Raw genomic sequence first — 26,086 nt, 5'->3', positions numbered from 1 at the left:
CCCCCCCCCCCAATGAGGTGACGTGGGTTTAAATCTCAACGAAGTCTCTTACCTACCGTACTGCTTATGTAAAATAATCCTCAGTGGTAAACGGATCATGGGTTAGAATCCCCTTGCATTGGGTTAACCATGAAAGTCTTTCGTGGTTTTCGTTTCAGTGTAACGTAAATGCGGGTTAGTTCATCGGCTAGTGTGTCCTAATGTTTGATCATGGAGTTCTCTTGGCTTCAAAATTGAGTTTAAAATTTACAAGGCTAGAGAGTTGACCATTGATAGTCGTAAACTCATAATTGGGTCAGCTGTTTAACGCCAGTTATAAATTAAAACAAAATAAATCATAATTGAAATAATACATTAATTATAAACGTATTTATATTTGACCTTAAATTAAAGTACAGTGGTACAAGGTTCACTAGCACAATTAGGGTACAAGCAAGATGTACTATCAGGGAATAAATAAAAATTATCAGCAGAAACAGTGTGATCTATGTAGCACATTTATTTACCTCGAAGTTTTTTAATGAATAAATGAATCACCAATTTCTTATATGGAAGCGTTGATATCAATACTTCTGGGCTAAAAATAGTAAAGAGTTAGAACAGGTAGATGTATTTTCAGATTAGCTATTATTTATTTTTATGCGGACCACTAAATTTGTGCCAGCATAAGTCTTTTCTCTAAATATTTAGTTAAGCATATTTAAATGAGGTCATAAAAACTCAAAGGAACACTCTTTTATTTAATGCGGAAAAAGTTCTCCAAGTTCATTATAATAACTAACTTATCAAACGATTTATTTTATTGTAAAATTGGTTATTTGTGTTTTTTTTTCTTTGGCAAAACATAATAAAACACTATTCGTAATCGTTTTGTAAAAAAAAGAGCATAATTACTGCAATTAGTTGTGCTTATTACAGCTTCTATCAGTTATTTTATAAAGCAGACGATAAATTTCTTCAACAATCCGAAATGGCGGCGGTCTTAAAAGAAAGAATTAAATTTGTTAAAAACCAGCGAAGTGGGAAATGTTTTGTTCTCAAATGAAGCGTTTAAAAAGAAGAGAATAAATTATGATTTCTAACAGTTTCTGTTCTGACCAGTAACACCTTTTTCTCCTGATTGGGCATCTCAAGGTCAAATGTATCATTTCACTTCTGTTCACTTACTGCAAATCGCTTTCTCTTTTGGAGTTGCCGACATAATAATTCTTTTTCATCATTTTTCTTTTATCCCAATTCATCGGTCTTCCTTATTTGATAGAAAATATGTTTCCAGAAAAAAAAGAACATTCGTTTTATAAATTATAAGAATTAAAATAACAGAAAATTGTATTGATGCAAACATTAATGGTAATTTCAAATTTGAACACAAATAAAAAATTTAATTTAAAACGATAAAAATTAATGTAGTTTTTCTAAAAATAAATAGAAGCATTTCTATTGAAATTTTTTCAATTTCTTTTACATCTGGATAGCATAAATAGCAACGCCTTTATGTTAGATCCTTGAGGGAAAATGAATACAGGCAAGTAAGTTTTTTACATCATTGAAATTTTTCAATTTTCTCTATTTTGCGATTGTTTGCCTGTTTTTTCAGTAATATTTTCACTTTGTGTTTCAAATTGAACGCAAATGCTACTTCTTAACATTTGAGTTTAAACAGTTACATGATCAAATATGAACAGAGAAAAGAATAAAATCTATATCTAGGTTGTTCCGTATTAACTGCCATTCATAGTATGGTATTTTAAACTCTCTTTTTTCTTCTTTTTTTTTAATGGAGCTAAAGAATTCATAATGCAATAATTTAAGTGATCGCGGAATAATATTTTAAAATGGAAAAAATAAAAACGCTATCGAATTTTAAGAAAATTACTATAAATAAAAAGGTGTTGAAAACTTCAGAAGTCGTTTGATTGCACGGAAAAATAGCTTCATGTATCCTCCGGCTGACAAGCAGATTCATATGTATCAAGTCCTACTTTCCTCGGTATTGATTCGACCGATTTTGATAGCTTTATACATATATCTAATATATATAATTCTCTTACGCGGCTCCCAAATTTTGGTTGTATTTCTTTTCCACCAGTGGCAACGTTGGCTTTGTTTTGTTTACGTTACTATTTCTCTTACACGGCGAATCGACCAATGATTGCCGCTAAAAATGTCACATGCCAAATCTAGCTGAGGTGACTCAACATATGGCGCTTTTAAAAACGGAAACTGAAATAACCAGCGAGCATCAGCTGCTGCAATCTCATACTATTAAGCTAGGCAGAAGTGAGTAGTATTTTTCGATCGATCTCCATTTTAGTATTTTGTCGAAAGCGCTTTTTTTCACGAATTTATATATTACGAATTTATTTGACGATTTTTGATTCATATCACGAATTATACTATTACACATTTCTAATAGGTTTAACGAATTACGTGTCATTTATTTGAATTCAAGTTTATTTTAATGACTTAGTATTCACTAAAAAGATGAATTTTTTTTTTTAAAAAAAAAGTTGTTATATGGATTTGAATGATTGTTTTGAATTTTTAGAATTTTGTGCATTTGCAATGTTCCTAAGTTAGTAGCGAGCGAAGCGAGCTTGGTTTGCGAAGCAAACCATATAATATTGCGTTGCAGTTTTCGGGGGTTGGCGAGCGTTAGCGAGCAGGGGGCACAAACCACTAGTATAATTTAAACGATTACACATCATTAAATTAATGGATACACTGTACTTAAACAAAACTACTCTCTAACTATCGGAAAGTGAATACCTTAGTTCTAAGTCACAAGGGATTATTTGTCTGCTGATCTCACTAAAAAAAAAGGTAGCAGGTTCGGTACCCAACATAACTTTAAACGTATCTACATTTATCATATAAATATATCTAATTGCGTTCTAAGAACTGCTTGTAAATTGAAGAAAGACATCACAAATTAAGATACGGTATTTTTATTCACGTTGCACTTGAGCAGCATAATGAGCTATTGGCGACGGTTTGCATTGGATTACTGTTGCAAAAATTTCGGAGCATGTTGAACCGTAATATCGTACTACTTTGCCGCTAACATGTTAAGGTGCAAAGCTGAACCACAACATTTTTGTAATTTTCAAACTTTATTACATGTTACTAACTTGGATTTTGGACTAAAATATAATTAAATTTAGCATCTTATAAGGTTTTACAACAAATTTGAGCAGTATAGGAACCCATATTGTGGTGCTACTTTCTTTTTTTAAAAAAAATTGAGTTTTGTTAGATAATCTTTTAAGATCAGACGAGACAACTAAATTAAAGAATATCATGCATAAAAAACAAAATTTTAACTGAAATTTCATAAATCTATTGCTAAATAGTCGAAATCTAATATATCAGAAAAACAACGGAAGCCAATATTGATGTTAACCACATATATGCAAAGTAAGAGGGCAATTTTGTTGCTTGTTTCTATAGAAGAGATTCTAAATATGCGAACGAAATGTCCTATAGAACACGCCTAAGATTGAAGTCTTCAGACTGCATTCTTGATTGGCGATCCAAGGATTTTGTCCGGCGCCAAATGCAATCTTTCTGGCATCGTTGTAGTTAAATATATACCTAATCAGTAATTATGTGACGATAAAACATTATGCTGATATGCATCTGAATAATTGTAGCTAGGGAATAAAAGAGACGGTGATTTCTAGATTGCTGCTTTTCCTTTTATGGGGAAAAATAGATTTAGTTTATACACAGTTATTGTTATCTAAGACTTTATTGTTTTCTAAGAATGTGCGTTACTTTCTAAAAAAATTATATTAAAATGAAAAATACTTATTTTACATTCTAATGTGAAATTTGAACACTTAAGTTTATTGATTAAGAATTATAGATTTATGCGTTTAAAAAATATTTAAATATAAAAAAAAATTTATTATCTAGTAAAATATTTAAAATGTTAGGTCCAAAAATCAAGATTAAAAGATAAAGATACATTTTATTTACATATAAACATGTAATAAAATGTTTACATAACATATAAACATTATTTACGTATTTTATTTTGAAATATGTAAATAAAATATTAAAAGATATATTTTATTTACATATTTCAAAATATATATATTAAACGTACATCTTTTTACATTAAAAAATATTAAGTGTTTTAATTGTTAAATTTTTTTTACGTTAAATTCCGATTCGCTTGGTGGAAATTTTAATACATACAGGTGTGAAAATTTTGAGAAGTATGTAAAAATGTATAGGTATTACGATTAAATAAAAGTTCTATCAAAAAGGCTAATTTCTCCCAATGCTTGATCCATGAATTCCCTTGTCTTCTGGATTGGGTTCAAAATTGCTAGGTTACGGGGTTGAACAATGGTAACCGTAAACTGAAAATTCAGTGGGCTGTTCAACGACAATTATAAAATAAAATAATTTTTTTTTTTTTTTTTTTTTTTTTTTTTTTTTTTTTAAGGTTTAGTGCCACCGCCCGGTATACATTTTCCCTGTATACCCTGCACTAATGCTTTTTAAGGTTCAGTGCCTCTGCCTGGTATACCTTACACTGATGTGTTTTAAGGTCCAGTGCCCCTGCCTGGTATACATTTTCCCGGTATGCCCTATATCAGTGTTTTTAAGGTTCAGTGCCACTGCCCGGTATACCCTACACTGATGTTTTTCCTTATCTATCCTCAGCAGATATTAAAATATAGAATAAATATGATAATATCAATGCATAAATTGATATCAAATCGGATATAACAAATATTTCGGACATTCGCCAAAGCGACTATGTGGTTGATGACATTCACCGGTGAAAGTCGACATTCTCTTGATTTCGGTCTCTTACGGTAGCAAATACATTTTTGAAAAGAATACAATAAAAAATTTATCAATTTTATATAGAATTTGCATGTCAATTAACTTAATCATATTAAGATTCTTACAAAGATAAGCTGTTTTTAATTATATTAGACATTTATGTTGCCAAAAATTAAAAATTAAAAAGTAAGAATTAAGTAACACTTCTGAAAAAGAGTTAGTACTTTTCTCAGAATTAAACAAATCGAGGTTAGAGTGTTGTTGTCATTGGAAATATTGTGGAAAATTTCATGGTTTTCTACTTCTAATAGAGATACTTCTTAGCTTCCCAGACTTGTTTTCGGCAAGCACAGTTTACCTTAATACTTGTCCTTACAGCTCTCTTCAAAATTACGTTAAAAATATCGAAATTATGAACAGAATTTGTTCATTTTTTGCGATTAGTTCATTTGAACTTAATAATACAGTAACAAATAATTTGATGTTTTGTAATAGGTTGGAAGGGTAATAAAAAAAAATAATAAAGCGACGAGAAGGAATTAAATGCTTTACTAACTGGAAAAAAATAAATATTTGTACTAAGCTATTTCTTATTATTTAATTTAAAGATGATCAATGTTGTTGTTGCTGTCGTCGGCCATTAAGGCAAGGGGTGCGATTGTCCTTGTTTCCCAGTGGCGCCATCTATGGCCAAGAATTTGACTTCTGCTACACCCAAACGTCATACGCGTTTATAGGGTGGACCCATTCATTCATCCACAGATCATAATTTTGACCGGAACCAGAGAACGATCGATCTCCAATTCAGTACCCCCAAAGGTATAATTTGTTATGGGAACATGGAGGAATTTGTGACATAACAGATTTAACTTGCCCCAGTCACCATTCACTACTCAAAGAGTCTTCGGCCGGTTGAACTTCCTTTTTCACGAACGTGAGTCTAGCGCCCGGCCAACCAGGCTATCCCAGCTCTTTTTTTAGTTTTCTTCCCTCAAATCAAATTTTATGTGTTAATAAAGAAAAATTTAACATTATAGCTTCATCCTAATATGCTTCCTAACTATACTTAGATTTTGTTTTAAAATAATACATTCAACAACCAAATATTATTATTATACTCTGGTAATTTAATATTTAATAACCAACAATGAAAGAAATAACGAAAAATTGGTTTTGGTGAATTAATGGACTTAAACGTATAAGTTGTCCATTAACTGCAAGAGCTTTATTGATCAGCCTAGCTTAATTCCTACCTTGTTAACACGTTGAATGCCATGGAGGTCACCGGTGACCAGCACTGAGTTTGTTCGTAGCGCCACGGAGGTTACCAATGACCGGTAAAGCCAAGACTATTAGAAACACATAATTCGAGTAAATTTTTATATTTTTTATATTATTTTCGTTACTAAAATGGTTTGAAGAAATGAATGCAACATAGAACACACAAAAATAGTTTTATTTATATACACAGAGATGCCAACTTGCTCCGGACAGCGAATCAATATTTTCAAGTGGTAGTTTATTAATTACGATTCTTGGTTTAATATATTCAATTTAGTTAGATTTTTATCCACCGCTATTTCTAAACCATACGTAGGCTTATATAATTCACCACTTTATTCAGAAATGTCATGCTAAACCTTTTAAAAAAGTAGCAAAATCTGTCTAATATTTGCAAATTTAGTTTGTAGTTATTTACCGCGTAATTATAACCTTCGTAGAAATTTTGGGTTTACGACTACTAATGTTCAACTTCGCAGCCTTGTAATTTTGAACTTAATCCAGAAGACAAATGAACTCCTGGATTGAGACTTATTGGGAGAAATTTGCCTTCGTGGAGGACTTTTTGATGGAATTAACCAGCATTTGCGTTACATGGGGAGGAAAACCACGAACACCAACATTTTAAAAGCCTTACCACGAGAGGAATGTCCTAGTCCTAGTATTTTGTTTTTATTGGGCACCTGGGCCGCGAATCGACCCCTATCCCATTCATCTGGAATTTTAACACTGTTTTGGTTGAGGTAAGCAGGCAGTGGAGTTGCTGTTATGAATGTTTCAAGCATTTTGCTTGAATAACTAAAAAGGAATCAAAAATTAAAATAAGCAGCTTGCTCTAAACTTTGTTTGTCTGATTTTGGAGTTGTTTAGATTTGTATCAGCATGAGGAAACGTTATTTTCAGAAAGGCTGATGAAATTATTTGTTTTGATAGTTATGATATGAGGCGTCGGAGGTAAAATGTGCAGCTATTGGTCTGTAATTTTTATCTTTGACATAATTTTCAAATTTAAAGATTTCATTAAAATTCGCTGTTTTACATTCGATGGCTTTCGGGTAAGCCATGTAAAATTACCCTGGCATTCAATGTGAAATGGTTCCCACTGAACTATCCATACCTAAAGCTTTTCTTTACTTCCTTGTTATTAATTTCGAAATACAGCTTAATGCATTTCCTTTTTCTCCGAAACTCATTTAACAAGCAAAAGCAAACATCATATTCAGGTGTTTCCTTAAAACTAGCGCGTTTATAAAAAAAAATGAATCAGGAAACCTCTTTTTAATTCATCTCTTCAAATTCTCTTTAAAAAAATAAATGACAATCTGTAAAAACGGCGCCTGACAACAGACCTTCGGGGCCACAAGCCAGGGCGTGTCTTTGCTTTCGGGCCCTCCTCAGCCCTTTGATTCAGCGCGATAGAAACCCTGGGACCTATCTTAGATGTGCTGGCGACAACACCCAAAAAAAAATCCAGCCCTAATTGGACCCAGCGACAAGACGAAGCTCAGCACGTGCTTTGGGTTTTTATATTAAAAAAGTTCCCATTTTTCCAAAAGTAATTTTTCTTCTCTTTGTTATATTATTTTGATGTATTCTTAGTCGAGGGTCCCAGCCAAGCGAAAAAAGAAGGTTAAAGGTCTGTAATAGCTAACAGAAGAATATATAAATTGTACGCCCAAGATATCAAAAGATTTCACTTTTCCGGATAGCGTTTCTTTTAAGCCTTGTTTTGATGAATTTTAAACTCTTCTTACTTACCCTTTTGGTTTGTTTGGAATTAAAGATGATGAATTTTTACTTGACGAAAAAGGGAAGTGAAAAGACGAAACGGATTTAAAATTTCGGAGAAAAAAAATAGATTCGAATCTTTTTGTGTTTGGTCGTTAAACTTTTTGCCACCAACGAATAAACTGATTTTGCTTTCAGAGCGCGTTATGTTTGAAATAATAGTAACGAAAAAAAGATGAATTGGAATTATTTCGGGTTTGAATAAAAGGTTTATTATTTAGAAGAATAAAAACAATTTGTGTAGGCCTATAATTTAATTCTGAGCAAAAAATACCCATATCAAAATGATAATCGCAGAATTTGAAAACTGATATCGGAATTGAAATATGTATTGTAAGCCGTACCACTTAATTTTTTTTTAGTAAAAAAAAAAAGATAATGTAACACGATTATTTGGAATCATCTTAAAAATATTTAAAAGTAAATTTTCTTATAAACGAGTCATGAGCGACCTGATATTGATTCCGCATGAACACCATCTATTAAATTTTTAATGATAAACGAATTAAGTGTCGTATAAACCAGAAAAATTTTTGACAAAATTTCTTTTCTCCACATTGAAGCCTCGTGCTTTATGCTGCATGAAATTGTAAGCAGGAGTCCCGTAGTGGACTGATAGCAAAGTCATGGTTCCCAGTAGAACACCGAGCTCAAGTATCACTGGCTGCGGTTAGTAAGCGGGTTTGTGACCACTTTGATCAGCCTACGTAGGGACCGAGGTTGCGTGGTATCGGTCCCCATTAAACTGTTCTACCGTAAAGTACTCGACTTCGCGCAGGTCGTCGGGCTACCAAAGCAGGAGAGCCATCCCCTCTGTAGAGGATCAAAATTGCGATGGCATGTCTTCGGATCAACCTTAAGGATGTTTCTCAGACCGTCGCCAACAGCCCATTGGGCAGCTCTAGTGCGACGTAAATACCTACCTACCTGCGAATTTATATTATCTATCGCCCAATTTAACCAATTGATACACAAACGTCAACATGTGCAAACTGCGTAAAAACAGTAAAGCGGTAGAGTATTAACTGATAATTAAGATTTTAAATAGAATCTTATAGTGCGTTCAATAATTTGGCCTGGGACTGAACATAAAGACAATTATGAACACATTAGGATTTCGCACTTTTATGTTAGCTTCCATCGTAAGTAAGAATGAAGCTATTGCGCATGCTCACGTTTATGCTAGATGGTACGTATCTTTGCGTTATGTTGGCGTAATTTACGTTACAAATACAAAGCAACATGTGCGCTGTTCATATCGTTAAATGTTTTCTGTTAAAGCCTACCTTTGAACATGACCTTCACGGAGCCTACCTTCATGAGCATAGAATGCGAATTTGAAGAAATGTATTGATGAAATTTAGAAATGAATCGTGTGGTATTACAGCAATTGGTTGAACGAGGAGATCGTCTGCGTCCATTGTAAATGTTTGTTTTAGTTTCTTAGTCAAAGATAAAACGATATTCTACTACGTTTGCGTTTTTAAATAACGGATTTTTGCGAAATCTCCTATTTTCCCTTACGTAAGTTGGGTATTCTTTCACCGGCGCATGCGCATTTCACTCGAATCGACGCATGCGCACTGTTAGTGTACTCTCTTTATTTCTAGAAATCTTAAGTACGGGAGTTATCGTAAATTGGCGAAATCTTTGTTTTGTCAAATTATAAGGGAAACGGCATATCTTGCTACCAAACATTCGACTATTTACCTACAAGCACCACAGAGAGCTTTTTTTCTTTCTTTTTTTCTTTCCTCCAAGCCCTGAGCATGTACCTAGGTTATGAAAACCCTTAACCATATAGCCCAGGACTTGGCCGCTGGTCCAGCTCCGCTCCAGCCTAAATAACATAATATTTAAAAAAAATTTAAAAATTTAAAAAAAAAAAGAAAAAAAGAACAGATTTTACTGAAAGTGTGGAATTTAAGAAGAAATAAGACAAAAAAATATTATACATGTAAAATGGGAAGATATTAAAATTTTAATAGATAGTCATTATCCGCTTAGAAGTTCATTACTGTTATTAATCTTTTGTTTAAAGTATTGTTTGTAATAAAAGTTTTCTGCCAAATTTCTAAATTTGTTGGGCTAGGGTGACGACTATGCCAGGAGACAGTGTAGGGACAACTAGTGAGATAATGTTCAGGCCAACCTTGTTGGCCGCAGGTGCAAAGATCAGTATCTGTTATATGCAGGTAATTAAAGAAGGTTGGAAATGGTCCCATGACCCGTCAAGAACCAGATGACTTGTTTTGGAGGAATTGTTTTGAAAAAAGTAACATTGTTAATAATTTTGAATAGACGTCTGCCTCTGTCTGAATTATTCCATTGAAATTGCCATTTTGTTAGAAGAGAATAGAGCTATAGTGCTCCACCCTCCAGCTAACCACGAACAAGCACCTATCCCCTTTTTACACAACTCGATCTTTTAACAGCCATGACAGGAATGCCAAAAATTTCGATCTTGGTCAGACGACGAGGACAGCGCTTGAGCTGGTACACCCTTCTCCAAACTTCCACATCATAGACAACGAGGACTTTTCATACACTTCATAATTTCATACTGCATATACACGCCAGTTATCGACAGGGACAGATCAAGACAAATTCAGGCCCAAGGCCCACCAAATTCTCCGGGCCCCTTACAAAATATTGTGAAATTAAATTACTGAAGTTTACATAATATTTTGAGTAAATAGTTCCGACAGTAGAAAGGAATCTATAAAATTACCTAATTCAAGATAAACATTCTAAGAAATGCTGAAAGCAGGCAATTGAAGAATTTTTCTATGATAAAGTTTACGTATCTATAAATTAAAGCAAAATATATAAAACAACAAAACAATGTTATGTCAAAATAAAAATAGTTTGGTGACCACAAACAGTTAAAGTCTGTGATTTTTTCTGAAAGTCACTGATTAGCTGAATTATTTTTTTTATTGTAAGCTGTAATTATTTTTTTATTTAGTACTTAAACCAACACAAAGCTAGCCCACCTTCCATTAGACTTTTTACTAATTTTTGAGGCCCCTCAGAAATTCAGTTATGCCTATGCCTATTGGGCATAGGCGATAATCAGGCCCTGGTTATCGAAATCAAGCTCCCCACCCCCAGTAGAAAGAACACCACTTTTATCGTCTGCGTTACAGCGGAGCGCTCAAAGCTCCACAATCAACTGGAGCTTTCAATCGTTTTCCGATTCCTACAATTGGAACACGTTGCCATTTTATTTCCATTTTGTTTTTTCATTCATTTCAGCTTCTTTTTTTTTAAAAAAAAGTCAATCCAGACATATTTAATCAGAATAAATTAAATGATAACTCGAAAACATAATTTCAAAAAAACATATTTTGAATTGAAAAAAAAAAATACAAAAAAAAAAAATTACGATGAATACAAATAATTTGTCAAATTCCAAGGTCTCGTTCATCATTGTTATCTATATTTAAAAGAACAAACACTAAACGTAAAAAAAATAAACAAAAAAAAAACAGATTTCATGAAGGACAAGTCTTTTTTTTATTTTAACGAACGTCTAAAGAAAAACTTAAGCAAAATTTAGATATAGCTTTTTCATTTTCCACTAAAGTCTCTGAAGAAAGCTAGTAGAATCAAGAACGGCTTTCAATCAAATTAAAATACTGTCGTATACCAATTAATCATGTACCAAGGCGAAAATCCCTTAAGGTAGGGTTGACCTTTCTGGGCATGTATAAGCAAAATAAAAGGATTCTGAGTTCAAAACACTCGCTATATCGATAGCATTTAATAACATGATTGTTGACATGCGCCCTCAAGACATAATTGATATAAAACCCTTCTGATGAGGTATAAATCGCTCTATACATGGTATTGTTCGACTACAGAAGGCTTTTAATGATTTGAATGATCAAAAACATTAGATTGATGTTTCTTTTATTTTCTTTTATTTTATTTTATAACCGTCGTTGAGCAGCCAACCTAATTTTTTTGGGTTCACGACTACTAACGTTGTAAAAACTGCCTATCTTAGAAATATTTTAATATCTTTAAGTTAATAGACACGTAATTTCTAGCGGAAATTCATAAAAAAAAAAATATTTTTATTCTTTTTAAAAATATATGTCTGTTACCGTGTCTGACCGAAATCAAGAGAATGTCGGCATTTCACTTTCACCAGTGAATGTCAACAACCACGTAGTCGCATTGGTGAATGTCTGAAATATTTGTTTTTGTTTTTTTATATGATATCAATTTATTCGTTGATATTATCATATTTATTCTGTACTTTAATATTTCCTGAGAATAGATTAAGACAAACATCAGTGTTCGGAGTACCGGGCAGAGGCACTGAACCTTAAAAAAATTGATATAAGGCATACCCGGCAAATGTATACCGGACAGAGGCACTGAACCTTAAAAAAACATTGATGTAGGGCATACTGGGCAAATGTATACCGGGCAGACGCACTGAATCTTAAAAAAAAACACCAGTGTACGGTATACCTGACAAATGTATATTGGGCAGTGGCAACGAAGCATAAAAATCATTTTATTTTATTTCATAATCGTCGTTGAACAGCCGACCCAATTTTATGGGTTTACGACTACTAATGTTCAACTCCTTAGCCTTGTAATTTTGAACCCAGTCCAGAAGACAAGGGAACTCCTGGATAGAGTATTGGGAGAAATTTGCCTTCGCGGAGGACTTTTTGATGGAGCTAACCTGCATTTGCGTTACATGGAGAGGAAGACAACGAGAACCTTCCATGGTTAGCCTGACGGCAAGGGGACTCTAACCCTTGAACCGTCTACCATTGAGGATATTTCACGTCAACACTGTGGTCGGTGCAAACCAGATGCGGAATTCGTATCTACCAGTCATCGCTAGGATTCGAATCCGGTTTTCCTCGTTGAACATTAGTAGTCGTAAACCCAAATTTGGGTCGGCTGTTCAACGACTGTTATAAAATAAAATAGCTATAAGTAGCGTTTTCCAGAAATGAACATCGCTTGTTTGCGAGTTGGAAAATATTGACACAAATGCGCCTTTTAGATAAAATTGATTAAACTCACTGATGAGGATTAGATTGCACTATAAATGATATTGTTCGACCACAAAAACCGATAAAAAAAATAGATTGATGTTGCTTTCATTGATGGATAGAGTGACAGTAAGTAACGCTGATTAACAAACGACGTTTTGTCAGAGAAATTTTTAATTTTGATGTAACTCAAAAAGCGCGTTTAAAAAAAATATAGTTTGATATACGCGTTTGGAAAGAAAAAAAAAAACGACATAGCGCTATCAATAAGCGTTTAAAAAAACTGCGTAACTTGAATTGCGAGATTAAAAATTGACAAAACTCAAAATGAGTATTTAGAGAATTGGAGAAAGCTAGAAATGCATATTTAAAAAAAGTGTTTTTAACGCGAAGAATTCATATTTAAAAAAATTGACAAAATTTGAAATACATGATAGAAAAACTAACAAAGTTGAAAATGCGTATTAAAAGATTTATGCTGAATGTTAAAAGTTACATGCTGAGTGTTACCTGTTGAATGTTAAACTATGAACCAAAATTTTTAACACACGTGTTATTTTTGAAACTCAATATGAAAGTTTTATTAGTTCTGTAAACACTAAAAATAATCTTTCTTCACTACTTACTTATTTTTTTAAAAAAATAGTTACAAGCAGTTTTTTTTTAAAAAGGCAGATTCCATTAAGTTTATTTACTCAAATTGCTATGTTCATTTTTGCAAACGTACATTTCAAAATCTGATCATTTTTTCAAAACGCGTTCTTACCAATATCCACTTTTTTGAAGTTCGCATTTCAAGCAATGTCTATTTTCTTCAATACGCGATATGGTTCATTGTTTCGTACAATAATATTATTGTACTCGACTTGTACCTTAAATTAACATTACATTAAGGCTAAGGATATCTTGCTCTTGAGTTTAGAGCGTTAGTCGAAGTTGGGTATTTTTAATTCTTCCTCATGGATGCCGTAGAGAAATTATTGAAAAAAATGTATTTCAAACTACAGGGTGTTTATAAAGTCCCGGACCCATTTTGATGTTTAATAACTCATAAAATATTAAAGATAGATTAAAATTAATAACATAAATGGTTAGATAGAATCAAAAAGTTTCATGACCCTTGTCAATGAACTTCCCCACTTCGTCGCACGGAAAATATCAAGTCGATAGTCAATTACAAGCCAGGTAACATGTCGGCATCCACCATAAAATCTGTGCTGTGGTGTATGAATTCTCCTTAATATCCGCTCGAATAAAACATCACGTGGAAAAGTACTACATACAACATCAAAAGTATTGCAATAGTAACATTGCAATAGTTGCCAAAAACAGAAGAGAGAAAAATGCAATTAATAAGCAGACGATATTTAGAAAAGTACAGATATTTAGACTGGAAAATTAAATTATCTGAAATTAACCACACGCGCAGACGATATTTACAAAAGTAAAGATATTCAAACCTGAAAAGGAAAATATATGAGTTATTCCATCAATAAACGCCATCATAAACGTTTATATCTTCATTACTTTATGAGTAATTAAACATCAAAATGGGTCCGGGAATTTATAAACACCCTGTATATTAAACTATGATTATTATTACACATTATCATGAAAGGATTTTTCAGCCTTTTCTGAAATAATCGATACTTCATTTGTTGTTGTCGTCGTAGGCCTTAAAGGCAAGGGGTGCGATTGTTCTTGTTTTCCAGTGGCGCCATCCATGGGCCAAAAATTCAACTTCTGCCACACCCATACGTCACTCCCGTTTATAGGATGTCCCGTTAATGGGTCATTCATTCATCCACAGATCGTAATTTCGACCTGAACCAGAGAATGATCAATCTCCGATTCAGTACTCCCCAGAGGTATAATTTGTTATTGGAACATGAAGGACTTTGCAACCTAGTAGATTTAACATGCACCAGTCACCATTTACTACACGGGGAGTACTTTCGGCCGGCTGGATTCGAACCCCTGGTCCCAGGAACGTGATCCTGATTTTTCATCTAAAGTAAAATTTTGGAATCGCTTACTCATACAACCAAGAAGCACAAAGAAAACACATTTAATTTATTTATTTTGTCCGTTGCATTTGCTTTAGTATCAAACATTGAATTTTATAAAGAACTTTTTTTACATATTCCGATGGTTAGCATGATTGTCTTTTTAAGCATCACTTACGCATTAATATTAACTTTTTGCCGAGATATTTTTTTTATAATTATGTCATTATTTTGTATTAATTTAAATATCATAAGTACTTCACTTTTTAATAATTTATAGTTATGAAATACAGCAAGAAACACTTATGTCTTTTCTCGTGTTAAAGACAAAATCTTAAAAACTAAGAATAATATAAGAATAAAACTAAGAATAAAACTAAGAATAAACTAGAATAACCCAAAGAATAATTTTTTCAAATTTGCACTTATTTGTAATTCTAAGAGAAACAGTTATTCATCAGTGAAATTTTTAAAAATAAAATCAATTATTGATAAATTTCTGAATATGGAAAGAAAGATTTTTTTTTGTATTTTATATTTTAGTACAAATATATTTCCGATAATCAAACAGATTTTTTTTGTAACTATTAGACTGTTTTTTTTTAATTTTTTATAATGAAACTGCGCCAAAGAGTTAACTCTTAGGCATCCGAGAACGTTTTATTAATGGATTAGGGAATGGTCTTTGTAAGATGTAGTTTGTCATTGTTGCAATATCTATTAATTTGTGAGAAAGCGAGAAATTGATTTGGAACATCTTGGCTTACAAGTTCGGGGTTGAAGTGCGGTTGCTCGCCAAAGACGATAGAATATTGCTTCTGTCTAGAAAGGGGTAATTGATTTTTTCTCAAATTAATTGATGTGGATTTGAAAACCTATTACTTTCCCTTTAGATAGAATTGAAAAATAAATACAGTACATGATGGAATTAATTTTCTTTTTTTGAGACTTCAAAGAGCCTAAAGTGAAAAACAGTTCCTCCAGCGATGATTAATTTTAATGCGTAACAAATATGCTACCGTGAATAACCAAAATCAAAAGAATGTCGACCTTCACCGGTGAATGTCAACAATCTCGTAGTCTCTTTGGTGAATGTCCGAAATATTTATTACATCCGATTTGATATTGATTTATTCGCTGTTATTAATATATTTATTCGATATTTTAACATCTGCTGGGGATAGATTAGGAGAAACATCAGTGTTCAGAGTACCGGTTAAATGCATACTGGGCATTGGCATTGATGTAGGGCATACCGAGCAAATGTATACAGGCAAGTGGCCCTTAACTTGACGTAATGTGAATGTCTCGATCCTGATTGGTTGTTGAAACGCGACACTTGTCTGTGTTAGCAACTGTTTTTTCCATTCTTTTTCGAGTGAGACAAGCCCGTCAAGTATCAATTCTTTTAAGTGACACATTCTATATTCTTTCACAAAGATTCTTTCTCTAAGATTTAAATTCTGTCACCATATATTTACACAAATACTTAACACAAAGACAGCCACGAAGCTATGTGGAACATAAACAAACTAATTATGCATCGAAGTTCCAGAAACAAAAATATATTACGGCTACAATAAAATAGTTAATCTAAGTTAAGTAAAAGAGAAAGAATTATACTTCAAGTAATTCGATGTGCGATACGGCTGTGTATTTATTTAACTTCACGTTAATTAACATTCTACCTTATCTGGAGAAACTTAGCTTAACTTTAACGCGCCATTTTGCTGATAAACGATCAGTTGGCCGCTGACGTCATAGGTCACATGTGTGGGTATCTATGATCTTCTTCTTGAAGTGCAAGTACCCAATTATTGACATCACGTAAAAATAAGGCATAAAATTAATTCAGATTATTCATTTTTCAAAACAGATGCTTTATAGTTATAGGACTAGACTAACAATATGAGATATAGCGTTTAGTTCTTGCCCTCAAAAAAGAAAATAAACACTATTAGAGAGAAACGATTATTTTATTATTTTTATCCGTCATGCGATTCCAATCTTGAATTTAACTAGTTGTTTGTTTACTTTTTTTCAAATAAAAATAAAGAAAAGGGTACATTAAATCAATTCATAGTCTTCCCGTACGGCATAAATAGATTTAAGTAACTTTAATAGTGCTCTTTTAACCTTGGGATTTTAATAGGTTTTCATTATAAAAAGCGGTTAAGCGACAGGTTGAGCTCTTTAGAATGACTTGACAAGATCAAACCTATTCATTTCTCTAAGGTTATTCTTTTTTTTTCTTTTCATTTCACTTCAATAAAAATGCGAGTGTTCACACTTACCTCCGCTCTTCGCAAACATTACGAACAGATGGTTTCCTATCTTTTTGTTTTAATTTAAATTTTAGTACATATGGTATATTTAAAATTTATTCAGCGTTACGTGCTTTTTTCTGGAGCACGAAATCAGCTTTTCCTCCTTGCTGTATTCATAAAATTTCCTAAACGGGTAGTAGAACAAGAAAAGGATATTTTTCACCAATTATAACAGACGTTGGACTAATTATTGAAAATAGTTGTGTGTTTAACATTTGTTCTAAGCGCTGTATCGATTATCATAAGCTCAAATTACACAGTGGAACAAATTATTTGTTCAATTTATGCAAGTACTCGTTATGCAAGTACTAATTTGGGTGTGATGATTTTTAATACAAAATTAGCTTTGTTCCAAAAGCTACAGATGTTTTTAAAAGTTGTATTTTGAGATTAATTTATTTTTCGTCTGAAATATTAAAGAGCGTTTGAATTTATATACATTCAAACATAATAGTCTGCTCTTTTAAATATAGCACAAAAAACAAAAAGCATAAACGTCTGCTCCTTAAAAAATAACACAAAAAAACATAAAGCATTAACGTCTGCTCCTTTAAAAATAACACACAAAAAAACATAAAGCATTATCGTCTGTTCCTCTGAAAATAACACAAAAAAACATAAAGCATTAACGTCTGCTGCTTTAAAAATAACACAAAAAATTAACGTCTGCTCCTTTAAAAATAACACAAAAAAACATAAAGCATTAACGTCTGCTCTTTTAAAAATAACACAAGAAAACATAAAGCATTAACGTCTGCTCCTATAAAAATAACAAAAACAAAACATAAAGTATTAGCGTCTGCTTCTTCAAAAAATAACACAAATAAAACATAAAAGAATAACGTATCGCATTATAAACTGAAATGCAATATCACTTTCTTTCCAACATTCCCTATGCAGCAGAGAAGGAGGAACATTTAGTATTCACTCGAGTGAATTTTAAAAAAATCCTGGTTAGGAATATATTATTGAATTGCATCGCAAGCTATAGCTCTAAGGGAGATAGCAATGACTTTAAATTAGTGACGAAAAAATATCTAAGATCTGTTCAAAACGACAATAAAAGAAAAAAAATTGTTTGTCAGAGTTATTTTTCAGCATCATAAAATTAAAAAAAAATATTTAGACAAAGAAATTTAGACAAAAAATATACATACAAGTTCTAACATAATCACAATTTATTAAAAAGAATAGAATAGAAAGAAAATAAAAGAAAACATTTGTGTAGTCACTCAAATTAATTTTTATTTAACTGTGAATTTATTTTTTTACTTTATGGTAAGTTTTATTAGTTTTTTAACCGGTGTGTAGTTAGGCCTTGTGGCATTGTTTTTCTAAAAGCGACGCATGCAATTTTTATATTTTCTGCAAAATACCGATTTTTTAATCAAATAAAGATAACCTCAATTGCCAAAGAATTCAGTAAAATTTTAAAAAATGTTCTGACGCACTTTCTATCATATAATTAATTAATTTTTTTCCTTTGTTTATTCCTGAGAAAATATTCTTTTATATTTTTTTGTTTATTTTATTTTATTTTATTTATTTATCTATTTCGGTTTCATAATGAACAACTTAATGTTAGAATAACTTCGGATATATGATGCATTTCATTTGTTTATTTCTCCTGATAGCATGATTAATAGTTGTCGAATGACAGTTTAGCGGCGACTATTTTCATCATCTATTCAGTATTTGGTTTTGTTGTTATCCTCGGCAATTAAGACAGAAAAGGTGTGATTGTTCTTGTTTTCCAGTGGTGCCATCTATGGCCTAGAATTCGACATACACCACACCCATTTATAGGGCTGACCTATTCATTCCTTTATTCATTCACAGATAGTAATTTGCACCCGAACCAGAGAACAATCAATCTCCAATTCAGTACACCAAGAGTTATAACTTGTTATAGGGACATGGACGACTTCGTGACCCGACAGATTTAGCGTGCAACAGTCACCATTTACAACAGTCAACAGTCACCGCCCGATGACATGGGGAGTCTTTGGCTGGTTTGCTCGAACTCCCGTTCTCAAGAACGCGAGTCTAGTGCCCTGCCAACCAAACTACCCCGACCTTATAATCAGTATTTAATAATATAATTCTATTTTCTTTTAATGTTTTGAGAATAGAAGATTATCAGAAAATTTTTACGTACAGTTCCTGTTTCGCCATCTTCACCTCAATATTGATCAATGACTATTCGTGTCGCATATTTTATAAAGTTTCTGGAAAAATGTAAGAATAAATGAAAAATAATAAGATAAGAAAAGTCTTATTAGATGGAAATTTAACCTAATTTCTCAAATCGATTTCCGTTTAAATGGGAAAAAATCTGAATCCACAAAGAAACTGTTAACACAGCTTTGTAATAAATGTGTATCATACCAATACAGGGCGATTTTTGAGTTTAAACAGTTGTTTCCAGCGAAAAAATTAATATTCTATCTTCAAACCCGAATAAAAGGTTTCTTTCCAATAAAACTTCTGACATGTCAAGGTAAACTAAATTTAGGAAGACTTAACTTCTTTTTTAACTCATTTAAAATTGATTCATCTAAACACCTAACAGAGAAAAGACAGCGAAATTAAAAACTGGTTGTTAAGTTTTTGATTAGGAATAAAAAAGGAATATATTTTTTGGTTGACTAGTTACCAAATGTAACTTGATACCTTCAGTAAATGCATCGTTATTTACAAAATGTAGTAGATATCAAAGCATTATCATGAGGTACCTTATGACAGATGAAAGTTGACATAGTCTATAATTAAATCCCTCAAATCAACAGTGAACTCACGATATCTCACAGGGATATATAAGACATGTTAACTTGATTCTATCATGAGGTACCTTTTGATAGACGAAAGTTGACATAGTCTATAATTAAATCCCTCAAATCAACAGTGAACTCACGATATCTCAAAATTAAAACGACTTCCGAGATAGTGAGTTTGCGAGATAACAAGTTCAAAATTTAATATGTTCTTAAAAGAAGAAAAATATATTCTAAAATATTATTTTAAAAAGTAGAGTCATGATACATACGAATAACTACTAATAAATATGCATGTAATGATAGCTGACACAACAATGATAATTTTATTTTTGAAAGATAAGGAGAAAAATAATTATGTATTAAATAGAATATAACTGGTTTACAATAAACTTATATTGTAATTTTACCGAAAAAATTCATTTTCTATTTCGAAAAAATTTCGGCATGACAATTGTTATGTCCACCTTATGTTATGTAATGAATTGTTAAGTCAATTGAGTGACATAATTGTTATGTCAATCAATTGAATTGTTGTGCCTGAACCTTAAGTTTTTGAGAAGAAACTTTTAGACATAGGAATTCAAATGAACGTTAGGTGGATATAGAATGTCAAGTGGGAAAATATTTTTTTGTTTTCGAGAGAATACTGTATACGTTTCAATTATTTGCGTTTAGTAGTAGACATAATTATTCTAAATAAATATTATTAAAATATAAATACAGATATGCCAACTGCTCCGGACATGCCAAATTAATTTTTTAAAAAAGAAAACGATAATATATTAACAATGCAAATATTTGACTATTTTTGCTTGCTTTTTAAAAGGTGTAGCATGACATAAGTACTTTACTTTATTTATAAAAAATTGGGCACCTGGGCAGCGCAATGGCCCCTATCCCATACATCTAGAAATTTACATAAGTTTAAAGTGATAACATTTTGAATTTAGCAGTCTATGTGGTTGCCAATACAAAATTACATGCACTTTGCTTGGGTAAATAAACATTTGAATATCGAAACTAAATTTACACATATAAATATAAGCATATAAATCTAAACATAATTTGAAATATATATACATAGGTTGACATAGATAAATATAGTAGATATAACATTTGAATATCGAATCTAAATTGACACATATAAACATAATTTGAAATATATATATACATAGGTTGACATAAATAAATATAGTAAACATAACATTTGAATATCGAATCTAAATTGACATCTGTTGACAAATATAAATATAAGAGAAATATTGTTCATTAAATACAATAGAATTTGCAAAAGAATTTAACGTGCATAAGTTGATAAATATATATGCATAAATTGACATAAGTACTATAAAGTTGTTAATTATGTGTGCCTACGAATTATTTAGAAGTAGTGGTGGATAAAAATCTACTAAATTGAATTTATTAAATCAAGAATCACAATTAATATACTACCACTTTAAAATATATATATTTGCTGTCCGGAGGAAGTTGGCATCTCTGTAAATACATTACCCTCGCCGCTATGGATCCGTAATTATCATGTTATAAAATTTTAATAATTTAATGGTAGTCAACGTTATAAAGGTTTACTTAGTAAACATTAATTTGCTCTTATTCTTTGTCTTGATATATTAATTCCAGAATATTGATTAGGGGTGCTTTTGCCAACGTATATTTGGTTTGAAACTCGCTCTGAAATCACACCTGGTATTTCAAAAATTCCGCTTTACTTTTCACTTTGAAGCCTAGCATACAAAAATAATGAAAGAACTCTGGCAAAAAAGGGTTAAACCATAACCAAAATTCAGCAGCTGTCATCGCGTTTAAAGGTAATAAATTATTTTAAGTACCTCACATTTAGAGATCGACAACCACAGAAATATGCAAATGGAAGATAATAATTATTCTTATGAACTTCTGCCGATCGACAATCCACACAGCTTTTCATTATTGCCTTCTTAGATAATATCTAATAACTTAATTAAGCTATTAGAATCTGTTTTCGGTCTTTATCACTCTTATATTATTATTTTTGACTTGGGACTTTCTTTTTTTTCGTAGGCTTCACTCGAAATGAAAAGACAAATTGTGTTTCACTTTTAAAGACATTCTTCATTCTGGTGTAAAAAAGCGTGGGATGTAGAAATTTCGAACAATCTTTTGGGTCATTAATCAAGGAAGAATGTACTTGGCGCCATCGTCTGATTAACCTGTAAACTTAGACGACTCTGCCTTTTTTTCAAGTCTTTACAGGTATGTGCTTTAAGTTAAGTATTGAATGATTGCAGCTGCAAATCTGGGGTGATATATCGGATTTGCGCAGCTATATCTAAAGTATCAATGTTCCTTTCGTCCATATCCATTCTAATATATGTTAACAATTGCTCAAAATGAATGTTACGTTAATACGATTGCTGTGGAGATTGCAACAAAAAAAATAACCCTTTAAATCAAAACAATTCCAATCCACTAGAAAAGTACTTTTTGATCCAGAACAACACTTAAAAAACTTTCAAAATGTTCAAATTTTATTAAAATACTTAAGTAAAGTAAATAGTACAGGATCAAAATTACATGCATAAAGAAAATGTTGTATTTTTGTCATTAATCAAATCTTGTCATTAATCAAAGAAAAATTCATTTTCACCATTGTTTGATTAATCGGCACTGCAAAATTCTTTACCGGCATATGTGTCAGATTTTAAATTGAATGATTAAAGGTGCAAATCCGATACAAAACAGCTATTTGTTGATGATGAAGGTATTGGATATGTCACTTTCGTCTAAATGTTTTCTAATGCATGTTAATTTGATTAAAATAAATGTTACGCTAATAACCGCCATAGAGATTATTACAAAACAGATGTCACTTTAAACTGGTGTAATTTCAATTTACTAGAATAGAAAAACATAGATCCACTAGGACCACTGAAAATCTTTTCTGAAATTTTTAAATTTATTAAAATATTTACTCAAAGTAAATGTGCCTTTTGGGTCATTAATCATAATCGAAGATAAATTTATTTGAATCGCCATCGTCTGATTAATCAGCTAACTTACTCAAGCAAAAAAAATATTTTTACAGGTATGGTACAGATTCAGTATTGAGTAATTATAGCCCCCTTAGAAATATCAGTTCTTTTTTGTTCGAGATCAAATCCATTCTATTTATAAAAATTTTGATCGAAATGAATGTCAAACTGAAATGAGTACTGCAGAATGTGCCAAAATAGCAATAAGCCTTTAAAATGAACAAATCAAATAGAAAACTTTTTTCTCGATCCACTAGAATTACTATTGAGGTATTCCAGTGGATCGAAATCTAGTATTCTAGATATAATTTCGATCCATTAGAAATATCTCTACGATCAGATACTAGATCCACTAGAAATAAATTGTATCTAGTATACTATGTATAATTTCGATCCACTAGTACGTAAAATTACTAAAATACTGGTGTAAAATAAATGCGCGTTTTGAGTCATTAACTGAAGAGAAATTTATTTGGTGCCATTGCCCGATTGATAGGCGCATTTTTGCGGGAAAAATCTTTGAAGGTATGTGTTTCAGATTAAGGTATTGAAAGATAAGCTGCAAATACGAAAAAAATTGGCTATGCTATGCTGTTGCTAAAAGTATTGAAAGTTTCTTTTATCCATATTCATTCTAACATAAGTTAATATAATTTTTTTTTTTTTTTTTTCAAAATAAATGCTACAATATGGCTGCTGTGCAGATTATGACAAAATGGCTGAACCTGTAAATTGAAAAATTTTGATCTTCTAGAAAGAAAAAAAAATCATACTGATCCACTAGGACCACTAAAAAAACTTGTACAAAATTTGTTCAATTACTAAAATATTTAAGGCAAGTAAATGCGAATTATGGGTTATGAACTGTCACAAGACGAAGTTTTCGCCATTTAGTTTTCGAATCGTCACAATTTATGCGGCAGTCTCACCAATAAACTCGTTAGTATCCCTCTCACCAATATACTCTCTAGTGTCTTTCTCGCCAATTTACTTTCTAGAGCAGAGGTCGCCAAAGTGGTCTATATAGACCCCAGGGGTCTATTTAACATAAGCAGGGGTCGATCTGAGCCAGGGGGTCGAATGGCGGTCGATCCGAACCGGAAGGGTCGATTGGTCGAAGGATTATCAGCATTTTTCAGATATGTGACAGTTAGAAATAAAAGAAGACTTGGAAATATATACAGGTAATCTTCAAAAATTGAGCGACGATTTTAAACTGCATTTTGTCGATTGGGAAAACATTGACATTCCTGATTGCTTGCTGAATTATTATGGGGATTTGAAGCAAAGACGCTTTTTAAAAATTTAACAATAAGCGAATTTTGGACCAATATAAATATAATGCAAAAATATGTAAGACTTTACGAAATAGCTTAGCCATTTATGATAGCATTTCCAAGTTCCTATATGGTTGAAGCCGGTTTCAGTCACGTAAATTCAATCTTAACTAAGAAAAGAAATAAATTAAATGTGGAGTTTCGAGGGGATTTAAGATTAAAATTGACCAATTTTGAACCAAATATAACGAACCTTGCAGAAAAAAAACACCTATTTATAAATAACTCCCCCCCTTCTCAATGGTCAAAACAATTTCAATAAACAAATCAAGGACAAGTACCAATATTCAAACATTTTTATCAGTTTAAATGCGAGAGAAATCAGTACATATATATATATACCAATAAACGTGCAAACATTATCTATAATCCGTTTCCTAAATTAAAAATTAATTTTCAAACATTTTGTATCTCAAACAGATAATCTCTAAATAAATATTCTTCTTCATCCAAAACTAACAATAGCGGAAGCTCAAACTGTCTCGTCATGAATTCATAACAAGACTCATTTAAAACTCTCACGGTCTATTTTTTTAAAGAAGTAAGACAAAGAAATTTATGACTGATTTTATTAATTAGCTTTTCTTCTGAGGAAGAAGAAGATTCCACTTAACAATTCTCGCATTAAGTCGGTATAACCGACATAACTCTCTCTCTCTCTCTCTCTAAGAATAGAGCGTCAACCTCCTGAACAATACGTGATACTCTTTATAATGCAAAGAGTTTAAAAAAAAAGAAAAAAAGAAGAGAAGAAAAAAATATATTGCTCATTTCTCATTTGCTGTCTCGCGTGGCAATCTTAACTGAACAGGATCAACAACTCGGAGCACGTATTGACACTTGTTGCACAGCATGCTATTCAAACAATCATGGCGATGGATATCCCTGAAAAAGGAGAGTGGTTAGTTATTTATTACTTTGCAAATATTCTTTGACTAGGTTCGAATAGATAGGCTGCTCTATTCGAGCAGCCTATCTATTCTTCCTCGGCCGAGGAAGAATATACGTAATTAAGAACATTACAATCCTAATTGCTTTCCTTTTTACCCATTGGCAAAATGGGGCTTAGTTTGGATTTAAGTACGTCCCCACACTTTTCAACTGTGTTCAAGAGTAATGCTAAGCATTGCGCATGCGTCGACATTGCATGCGTTGCTATGGAGACAGCTGCTGTTTTTCTTTTTATTTTCACTAGCAGGCATTTTTAATGTATTTGCGTAATACTAATTTAAAGTGCTAGTGGACTGCGCCCCCTGCTCGCTAACGCTCGCCAACCCCCGAAAATTGCTACGCAATCTTATATGGTTTTCTTCGCATATTAATTAATTTATTAAAATTTTGTTTTTTATGCATGATATTCTTTAATTTAGTTGTCTCGTCTGATCTTAAAAGATTATCTAACAAAACTCAATTTTTTTAAAAAAAAAGAAAGCAGAACCACAATATGAGTACCTATACTGCTCAAATTTGTTGTAAAACCTTATAAGATGCTAAATTTAATTATATTTTAGTCCAAAATCCAAGTTAGTAACATGTAATAAAGTTTGAAAATTACAAAAATGTTGTGGTTCAGCTTTGCACCTTAACATGTTAGCGGCAAAGTAGTACGATATTACGGTTCAACATGCTCCGAAATTTTTGCAACAGTAATCCAATCAAACTAAATTTGCAAATATTAGACAGATTTTGCTAGTTTTTTTAAAAGGTTTAG

General features: G+C 31.9%; 1 protein-coding gene across 1 annotated transcript in view; it reads left to right on the top strand.

Annotated features, from left to right (window-relative positions):
* Positions 1–26,086, top strand: part of LOC107437956 (semaphorin-5A) — a 276,806-nt gene that overhangs the window by 63,142 nt on the left and 187,578 nt on the right. Inside the window, exon 2 of the mRNA XM_071185935.1 lies at positions 22,068–22,259. The gene's annotated coding sequence lies outside the window, so the exon portion shown is untranslated. The remainder of the gene's footprint in view (positions 1–22,067; positions 22,260–26,086) is intronic.

This window comes from Parasteatoda tepidariorum, chromosome 9 (genome assembly GCF_043381705.1).
Source record: "Parasteatoda tepidariorum isolate YZ-2023 chromosome 9, CAS_Ptep_4.0, whole genome shotgun sequence".
Classification (NCBI taxonomy): domain Eukaryota; kingdom Metazoa; phylum Arthropoda; class Arachnida; order Araneae; family Theridiidae; genus Parasteatoda; species Parasteatoda tepidariorum.
This window is presented reverse-complemented; position numbering and strand designations above follow the sequence as displayed.